The 9,360-nt window shown below is 44.9% G+C and overlaps 1 long non-coding RNA gene across 1 annotated transcript; it reads right to left on the bottom strand.

Annotated features, from left to right (window-relative positions):
- Nucleotides 1-2,297: 2,297 nt before the first annotated feature.
- Nucleotides 2,298-4,716, bottom strand: LOC109301718. The gene is made up of 2 exons (XR_002098582.1): nt 4,443-4,716; nt 2,298-3,132 (listed from the first exon to the last, which is right to left on the bottom strand). It is a non-coding gene; the product is annotated as an uncharacterized LOC109301718 (long non-coding RNA).
- Nucleotides 4,717-9,360: the final 4,644 nt, after the last annotated feature.

Here is a 9,360-nt window from a genome sequence, read left to right as displayed (position 1 = left end):
TTTACATTTCACATATTTTGGGTCAATTCTCACACATTCACGTTCCTCCAGAAATGTTTGCTTAATCACAACAAATATTACCTGTATTTTTTTCAAATAATCCGGTGAATTCTTACATTGTGCTTTCACTAGACTCTGAACAGCATATTTGTCTCTGTACTTACATAAGATGTAGCAACATTTTGGAGGGTCGGTAAGAAACTCCTCCTTTTGGTTTTATTTTGGTTGTTGGTGAGCTAATACACACACACACGCACATGTATAGATATGGGTGTGTGTGTATTTTTTGGAATGTATTATCTTGCAATAGCATTTTACACTTCCACTTTTCCCTTTCAGTCTTAAGCTCATCACATGATGGGATTTACCAAACAGACAATGCGCATTTTATTCTGCAAGGCATACTTGTACAATGTAGTGTTCAGACTGTTTGCATGTATTGACTCTTGGACCTTTCCACCTCCTTAGTTCTGACCTGAGAGTGTTTGTTCCTAGCTCATAAAATTGCAACCCCCCCCGCCCCGCCCCCAAATTCTCTCTCTTGCTGTCCAGAAGCATGGGATGGAAGGAGAGAATTACACTTGCATGTAGGTTTGCTAAGGAAACTCATGATCAGACAAACTGAATACAAAAAACTATTTACCCTCTAAAAGATCCATATGATCTGGCCCTTGAGTGATTTAGGCCCAGTCCTGTTAACACTTACGCACTTTTTGGCTGTGCCAGTACAGGTTTCCCTTGCTTCATGTGGGTCTGTAGGTGCAAATTTGCTCTTATGCGATGACACTTTATATACCAAAAATTCATTATATGCAAAGTAAATTCACTGGGATGCGATCGGTGTGGTGGAAGCCTGCAGGCAGTTGCTCTGTGTGGGGCGTTGTGGGAGGGATGCACACCGGAATATAGTCTCCTCGTTTGTTGCTGGCGACACGCGTTTCTGTATTTGCCATCCCCGTTATGACAGTGCCCTGCGCTGGTGTGTGCTGTCTGCTGTTGGTGAGTACCAAAATTGTCTTGTAAAAGTGGTAGAAATGGGTCTGGGGGTCAGGACAGTCGAGGTCTTGGAACATATCCCTGTTTGTTACATTGAAAAGTGGGTTCCCTTTACGCAAATTCGAGTTATGCGCCGTTGTCCAGGAACTGCATAAAGCGAGGGAAACCTGCACATATGGAACCAGCTAGGCCACAGGAGGTTTTCTCTGGATTAAGCCAGCGAGGTTGAGGGGGACGCTGTGTGTTGGGCAGCTCTGTGTCTCCATATACACTGCCCAGGCTTTTGCGCTCTGGAGAGGTCACTCCAGCTTCATTTTATCTTTTTGGCGAGGATTACCGTTCAGCAAGCTGATGTCTTGCTTGGTGTAATTCTGTTGTTTCGCAAGACAGACTGATGCCTACTGCTACCTGTACTTAGGCTGTGATTCGAACAGATGCTCACGCATGTGCCTGTGTGAATGCGTGGGAATGCTCGTGAGGCTAAAGTTAGGCATATTCTCAGATATGTTACTGAATCACAGCTGCTCTGATATGGGTAATCCTGCCGGAGCCTATGACAATGTTCACGTGAGTAAGTATGAGCATGTGTATAAATGTTTGCAAGATCAAGAGCTTACTTATGTGATGCTGGTTTGAAAAACTAAGGCTACTTTGATTCAGATGAGGGTGCTTAGGCTTGATATCAGATCTGTATCTTCTACACTTTCTGATATTTTGTGATTTTAACTGCAATCAGAATATTGCTTCTATGTCATTTTTTACAATGCGATTTCTTTATTACTCTTAACAAGCAAAAAGTGGAAAAACAAAAAAATCCCCACACTCAATGCAAGAATTTAATCAGTTTCCAATGATTATTTGAAACTTGTCCTTTACTGAAGTGATTGAGATCAGGAAGAAGTTAATATTTTGGGTGTTACTGGATGAATAGTAATTAATGATAAATCATTACTCCACCATTGCTCCTGTTATTATTGGGCTTGAAAAACTCTCCTGCAAGGATGGCTGGGTTTATATGCCTTCTATAAATATCTTTTAAACTCAAGTATAACTGGGGAAATAAAGTATTTCTTTTTATTATCCCCAGCCTAAAAAGCCAAAGATGTTTTGCTTAATTTTTTAAGAACAACATCATCACCTTTAAGCATTTCAAGTCATGGAAATCAGCCCTAGGAGGCAAATATTTTGGAAAATTACCCATGTGAAAATGACATAAGTAAACATGGGAAAAGAGACCCTGCCAATTTAAAATCACTGTGTCTCAAACTGTTTTACCTACATAAAGGTGCATGCAAGTAACAGCAGAGTATAAGAATGTTAATGTAAAGAGATTATATATTTCTGTGTATATATTATTTTGAGTACATGATGCATCATCGGTTTCGGTTTCCCCTACTTGTTTGTGTGGATCTTTCAAACAGCAACAGGAGAGAGAAAAGCAATAACAGGTAAATATGGTTGTAACACAAAAGGAATTGTCAGAGGAACTCAGGGGTGGTAAGCCCATTTTTTTTCAATGGACTAGATTTCAGATTGCTGTTGTTTCCCTTTCTAAATTATAAATAGAGGCAATATATTCTCTTCAGGAGAATTGCTGAATCGCTCAGGCAGTAGTAAACAGATGTTCGAGCCTTTCATTTTCAGACTAAGCAGCACTCACCTACCAATGCGCTAGGTACCGTACACATATTTAACAATGATAAATCATAAATCCGGCCCTCAAGGGCATGAGCCAGCCAGTGCTAGAATAGTGCTGGAATTGCTCTTTGGAGATCAGGGACCAGGAGATAATCTGGTTTGTACATCTAATGGATAGAGAGACTATTCATAATTTTCCCTAGTGCATATGTCCAGGTGCTACATTTCTTTCTGATCTCTAGAGTCTTGGCTAATCCTGCATGGGTTCCTCTGCTGGCAGAATTGCTGTTTCTGATCATGCCCCTTACGAGGGCAACTAGCAACAGGAGACCCAAGTAAGGAACAGCCCTGTAGATCGTTCACTTGTATTGCATCCCAGTTTCAAAGTGTTTATTGAGAGAGAAACTGTCTTGCTCTTGGAGGAAGATGAAGCCTCAAGATCTTTTAGCCTGCTATTGTGGGAGATGCAGAGGGAGGGCAGAACTATTAGTTTCAGGTCTGCAAAACAAAGAGGAATTTGAGGAAAATGGCTCTGGGGAGGAAGTGTTTGCTTTCTTTTACAATGTAACCACAAAATCAGATCTGTTGTGATTCCTAATGGCAGCTCTAGATAAGAATTCAATGCTCAGTGCAGGTTACAAGCAACCTAGGATTTCAGGAGCTGGGTGAAAAAGCTGGCAAGCTGCTGGCATACTGCCTAAGACAACGGCTGCTGAGAGTGGGGTCATGATTGATAACTATGCGCTATAGACATGGCAAGTGATATTGTACCATCACTAAGATAGTGCTTTAATAAGTATAAAGATCAGGACAAATTAAACAACACCCCCCCCATCTTAGAGAAGGATCAAGTTTTCTAAAAACCTATCATAATGCTGCAGAGGACTGCAGCCAAGGCCGAGTTGCTCCCCAAGTGGGGGGCCCAATCCCCGAGGCAGTTTAAAATATGCACAGGAAAAGCACTCATACCAGATGACCAAATTTTATGAATATTTCTTTGAATTCCTGTCTGACAAGATACTTAAAAGTGGTTAATAAGTTGCTTTCTCTTTTGCCGAGAGAAGCCCTAATTTCAGTTGTTCCTAACTCAGAAGGTGCCATGCTATGTTCCAGTTTCCCTTGTTGCTAGGAACACAAAATATTAGCAGCCCTTCTGGCCTCAAGACTGCAGAAGGGATTGGGCTCCACTGGATTTTCTCAAGGGGCGTAGGCCAAGCCACAGAAGCATGCCTTCCGCAAGAGGCCCCGAGCCTGTTTCTGGGTGATGATTATACCATAGTTTAGCTTAAAAATATTAATGGTAGTGATTTTAATGGATCTCAATAGATGCAGTTTCACTACAATCCATATATTTGGCTTATGTTTCTTAGATAAGTTGTAAAAACAAAGCAGTTTTGCCAGCAAAGACCATTAACCAAAGTGCAAAGAAAACAGGACAGTGGCAAGCAGCGTTCCCTAATGGTGACGGCCCCTCTTGCTAGAGCTGCTTCCCAGTCCAGCACCACAAGCACAGAGGTGTACAGAGTTTCATCCGGCTTCAGCCCTTGACAGGGTCTCGGCACCCCGGTTGAGAGCCACTACCCCCGAGTTTACAACACAGGAGATTAGTAGCCAAGGTCAGGAACAAAGGTCCAGACTAGAGTCAAGAATCAGGGGATCAGAAGCTGACAGGTCAGGAGATCAACAGAGGTCAAGACATAGGCAGGCACCCTGGGTCAGGGAGGTTAGGAACAGGAAACAGCTAGGGGGTCAAGGGCAGATGGGGAGGGAGGGAGGAGGTGGGGGCGCTGCAGTGATTCCTAGCCCACCTGAGGTTTAAAACCAACCACTTGCAAAGGCAGCAGCATTTCTATTTAGGCAGCAGTGGACGGAGTCACTTGACTTCATGGCTCCTTGTAATCTACCCGATTCCTTCTAAACCCTGCGCTCCATGGTAATGACCAGCTCTTCTTTATCACTGGTCTTAACGTTCCACTAATCAAGATAGCTTTTCTGTTGCAATTCTGTTGTCTGTAGCAGCTCCAGGTAATGCAACTCCTACTTTATAGTCCTGAAGGTTGTTTTTAACTCTAGCTAAAAACATTAGCTCAGGTGTGGAAACATTAACTCAGGTGAACATTAACTCAGGTGTGGAAATAACTTTCAGTGAAGCATTGGATGCACTGTCAAGATGCCCAAAAAAGCTTGCTTGTCAATTTTCTTGCGATTTCCCCGTTGGTCTAATAAAAGGTATCATTTTAGAACCAAGACTTCTAGTTTTTTATATGTCTTCTTGTCTCAGACCAACACGGCTATCACGTACACTCCTGATTTTGTCTTGCGAATCTGAAAGAGATGTACATTTAATTCCAATGACGAGAGGACTAAAGAAACAGCAACTTTTGATTATTTTACCTAGTTGGTTGTATTTTTTTAATATGTAATATATGACACAGAAAATGAATGTACGTTCCAATAACATTATATTTGTTTTTGTTTTGATCTTAAACTGAATAATATAGCCCGAGGCCTCTAGTAAACCTTCTAGTTTCTTTTCTTCTTTTTTTTTACCTGGAGAAAAATATATGCTATGTTATATGAGACAATACACCACACCATCTGCACCCCCCTTTTCAAAACCCTAGGTCCGCCTCTGCAGGGGGTCTAGAGCAGTCAGCTGGAGCTGTCAGGGGCTGGGGTATGGGCGACTGCCAAACCACAGGCCGGGAGCCGGCTGTCAAGAAGATGGGTCTGGACTGGAGTCAGGACCTGGTAGTCTGGAGCAAAGGGGCCAGGGGGCAAGAATCAGAAATCAGCAGGCAGAAACCAAGAACAAGGATGAAGCCTTGTTGTTTTGGGGGCTGGGGCACATGACTTCTGAAGACAGGCTGATGGAGCTGGACTTATTTAGTCTGGAGAAGAGAAGATTGAGGGGGGATTCAATAGCAAACTTCAACTCCCTGCAGGGGGGGGTTCAAAAGTGGATGGAGCTGGACTGTCCTCAGTGGTGGCAGATGACAGAACAAAGAGCAATGGGCTCACGCTGCAGCAAGGGAAGTTTAGGTTAGATACTTAGGAAAAACTCTCACCAGGAGGGTAGTGAAGCACTGGAACAGGTTACCCAGAGAGGGGGTGTTATCTCCATCCTGGGAGGTTTTTAAGGCTCAGCTAGACTGGCTGGGATGATGTAGCTGGGGCTGGTCCTGCTTTGAGCAGGGGTTGGACTAGATGTGACCTCCTGGGGTTTCTTCCAAGCCTCATTTTCTATGATTCAATGTTTCTAAGCCAACAAGCAAGACCCAGGGATTAGAAAACTAGGAACCAACAAGCAGGACACAGGAACCTAGGAACAAGCAAGCAGGAATCTGAAAAGGAGTCAGAAGCCCAGGGTTAGACAAGAGATACTTCCCTCCTGTTGAGTAGCCCGCGGAGCACAAAAGAGCTGCGGCTGTAGGCAGGTAACTGTGCCTATGTAACAGGTGCCAGCTGGGGGTAGTGTTACCTAGTGGCAGCCAGGCCCATTCAAGTACCCAGGGCTAGCTGGGAGCAATTTAAGCTGCCCTGTCTACTGACACATAGCTTACATACCTGCAGCTCCTTCAGGGCAGGGTGCCTGTTGTATCCATAATTTACAGTTGGCTCTTGATCCCTTGGCAATAGCTGCGTGGGTTCACCCAGATATCTAAAGCGTACAAGTTGGCCGTACAGAGCATGTATTGATGCGATATGCATTTGGCATATAGCTCCAGCGCAGGGAACAGAATTCCAGCCCCCGAATTCAAACCTTTGGATTGATAGCTGGTTATTACCCGAACTGGGGTAAAACTGAATTACTGGCACTCAGCTTGTTGGCCTGTGGCATGTATAATTTCCACAGGTAAACTCAAGTATAAATGTACCCAGAAACATTTTCAAACTAGTAAAGTAAAACTGTGCTCTCTTAAAGAATTGTCCTTTGGCGAGAGGAGAGGATGAACACAGTACAAATGACTATTCTGGCTATATCCCAAGAATTTTATCTTGATATGTCTCTTATTTTTAATAGCTTTATTAAAGCCTTCCTATGGGCCCACTCAACACCTATGATTATTGTTTAGCAGAGACGAAGTTAATCTTCCAGACCTATAAAATTATGTTTTTCATGTCATAGATTTCAGACAGGGTCCAGGACACTAGCATCTTTATGGGGGGAAACTGAAGACTTATACATGAATCTGATTCCCCCTACCGATCTCTTATTTTCCAATAGAGAAGGATAAAGTTCCTGTAATAGAGGGTGCATATAAGATCTGGGCTATCTATGGAAGAGGTATCTGTTTCATCCTCACCGTCATGCAGAATCACTTCTATGGGGCAGCTTAGACTTGGAAATTTGGGAACAAACCTGTCATTTGGAAAAACTGGCTGAGAAGGAGTATTGAATGGATTTCCAAGTTAGTCAACGGTGGGGACTGCATCTCTTTCCTAAGCCTACAGCACTGTTATCCTCAGAGGGGTGGTGGTGCTCGTACGTCATTAGACACAGAACTGGAAGGGACTCCAGGATCGTGCTCAGTCCTCTGCTCTCAGGCAACGGTGTCACATAATCCTAGTCATAAACTCTCCAAGTGTCATCATTTTTGCCCAGATAGCGTAGGACCGCTGGAGGATGCCAAAGCTCCTGGGAGCCTTAGAAATACTCCTTAAACTCCCTAGTCCAGGCTTGTGCAGGCATTACGAGCAAAGAGGAACTCCATTACAGCTCACTGTTGAAGTGTGGGAAGTAGATTTACCACAGCCCTGGTGAGAGCCCTAGTCACAGGGCAGGTTACATAATGTTAAAAATACTTCTGGAAGTCTCTGCTAAACTTGCTACAACACATGATTTTCTATTCTAAATACACGGGATGCCATAATGCTTATGTAAGATAAGGCTTTGTCCCCTGACATATGTTGGCACTGGAATAAAGAAAAAGGGACCTAAACATTTGTGGACTAGGACTGTGGAACAGGCAGATAGATGTGAGAGCTGAAACACTGATGGACTTCAGCAGTCAAACTTCTACTGAAAATTATACTGCAGGATGCTACTTCATCACCAGGACTGGCTATCGAGGGCTGCAATGATTGCTGAGCATAAGATTTAAAAAAGATGAAGTAGGTTTATACCCAGAACAGTGTAATTATGCCTATATTGTTAGCAGCCAAAGAAGGAATGGCTTACAGCTGCAAAGATCAAGTGTATGAGATTGAAAACATGTATTTTTTCTGGAAATGTTTGAATAAAATAAATGCTGAAGTTGCTTGAAGAACACTAGATCTTCTATCGAAATCCTCTGCCCTTATTTCTTCTTCCTATTCATGTACATTTTCTCTTATTTCATTGCCATAACCCTCGCCCTGACACGCTCTGAAGCATTGCCTTGTCCTGTGTCCATGCAGCCTTGAACAAACGTGCCCTTCTGCGGGAGCTCCTGTGAAATGGCTGGGCTCGAGGAAGATAAACAGGCTGTGAGTCACTTTACATTCTGTACTTTTTACTTGTTCTGCAAAAGTCAAAAAATAATTAATCACAGATGCAAAGCTCAGGGGCTGGACCTAAGCCAATCCAGACCGGTACCGTCCCACGTTGTTATCACTGAACGCTCTGGAAGTCGCCGTGGACAAGCATGTGTTACACAAACTCCCAGCACAATTAGCACCACCTTCACAGCAGTCATTAGGGTCAAACGGGTCCAAAGATCAAACTACCTTCACATCCCGAGAGGTCCTTGCTTCATAGTGGGATTGAGCTGAGGTATCGTAGCAGAGGGGAATCACGCACTGCTGTTGCCTGTAAGGAATCTACTTTGTGAGCAGAGAACTCGGCTTTCCCAGGTCGTCGGTTCAGCATCTTCCCCAAGTGCAACGTGCATGTGATCCTATTGTTCAAGCTGCATCATGAGTGTTGCATGCTACTACACTTAGATGGATGTGCACCAAACACATGGGCTAGGGACAGACATTCAAAAAACTGGAGCCTAAATTGATTCAATCTTTGCAGATTAGTTTAACCTGAGTAGATTGAACCAATTTGCAAGTGACTCGACATTCCCTTTTGATTTAGGAAGTGCAGCACATGCCTGCAGTGGCTCAGGCCACCGATGCAGTGGCTGGGGTGAGGGCATGGCCAAAACCCGGCTGGCATGGCCCCCTGAGGTGAAGGGGCAGGGACGGGGTTTATTCCCCCCTTCAGCCCTTCTGCCCTGGGGGACTGCTGCCTCCATCGCTTGCTCTCTGTGTGGGGTGAGCAGCAAATAAGTCTCCTCACTGTCCCCTTCGCCAGATGATGGAGGAAGGGGGGAAATAAACCCCCTCCCTGCCCCCTTTGCCTAAGGGGGCCATGCTGGCCAGCCTCTGGCCATGCCCCTGCCTCTGGGGTGGCAAGGGGGGAGTGACCCTGACTGGGCAGCAGTCCTTGTGATGGTGTCCCAGGAGCGTGAGCCTCTTCCCGGCATGGGGCTGCACTGCGGGCATGAACAGCATGGCCCCCTTAGGCAAAGAGGGCAGGGAGGGGGTTTATTTCCCCCCTCCCTCTGGCATCTGGCGAAGGGGGCAGGGAGGGGGCTTATTCCACTGCTTGCCCGGTGCAGGGAGTGATTGGAGGAGGCAGCAGCCAGGGCTGGCATACCCCAGCTGTGGTCCCCCAGGGGCAGAGGGGGTGGAAGGGGGAATAAATTCCCTCCCTGCCCCCTTTGCCTTAGGGACCATGCCAGCAGCAAGGGGAGG

This window comes from Gavialis gangeticus, unplaced genomic scaffold (assembly GCF_001723915.1).
Source record: "Gavialis gangeticus isolate Ggan-Ray unplaced genomic scaffold, GavGan_comp1, whole genome shotgun sequence".
Taxonomy (NCBI): domain Eukaryota; kingdom Metazoa; phylum Chordata; order Crocodylia; family Gavialidae; genus Gavialis; species Gavialis gangeticus.
The sequence above is the reverse complement of the archived record's forward strand: the minus strand, read 5'-3'. Positions and strand labels throughout refer to the sequence as shown.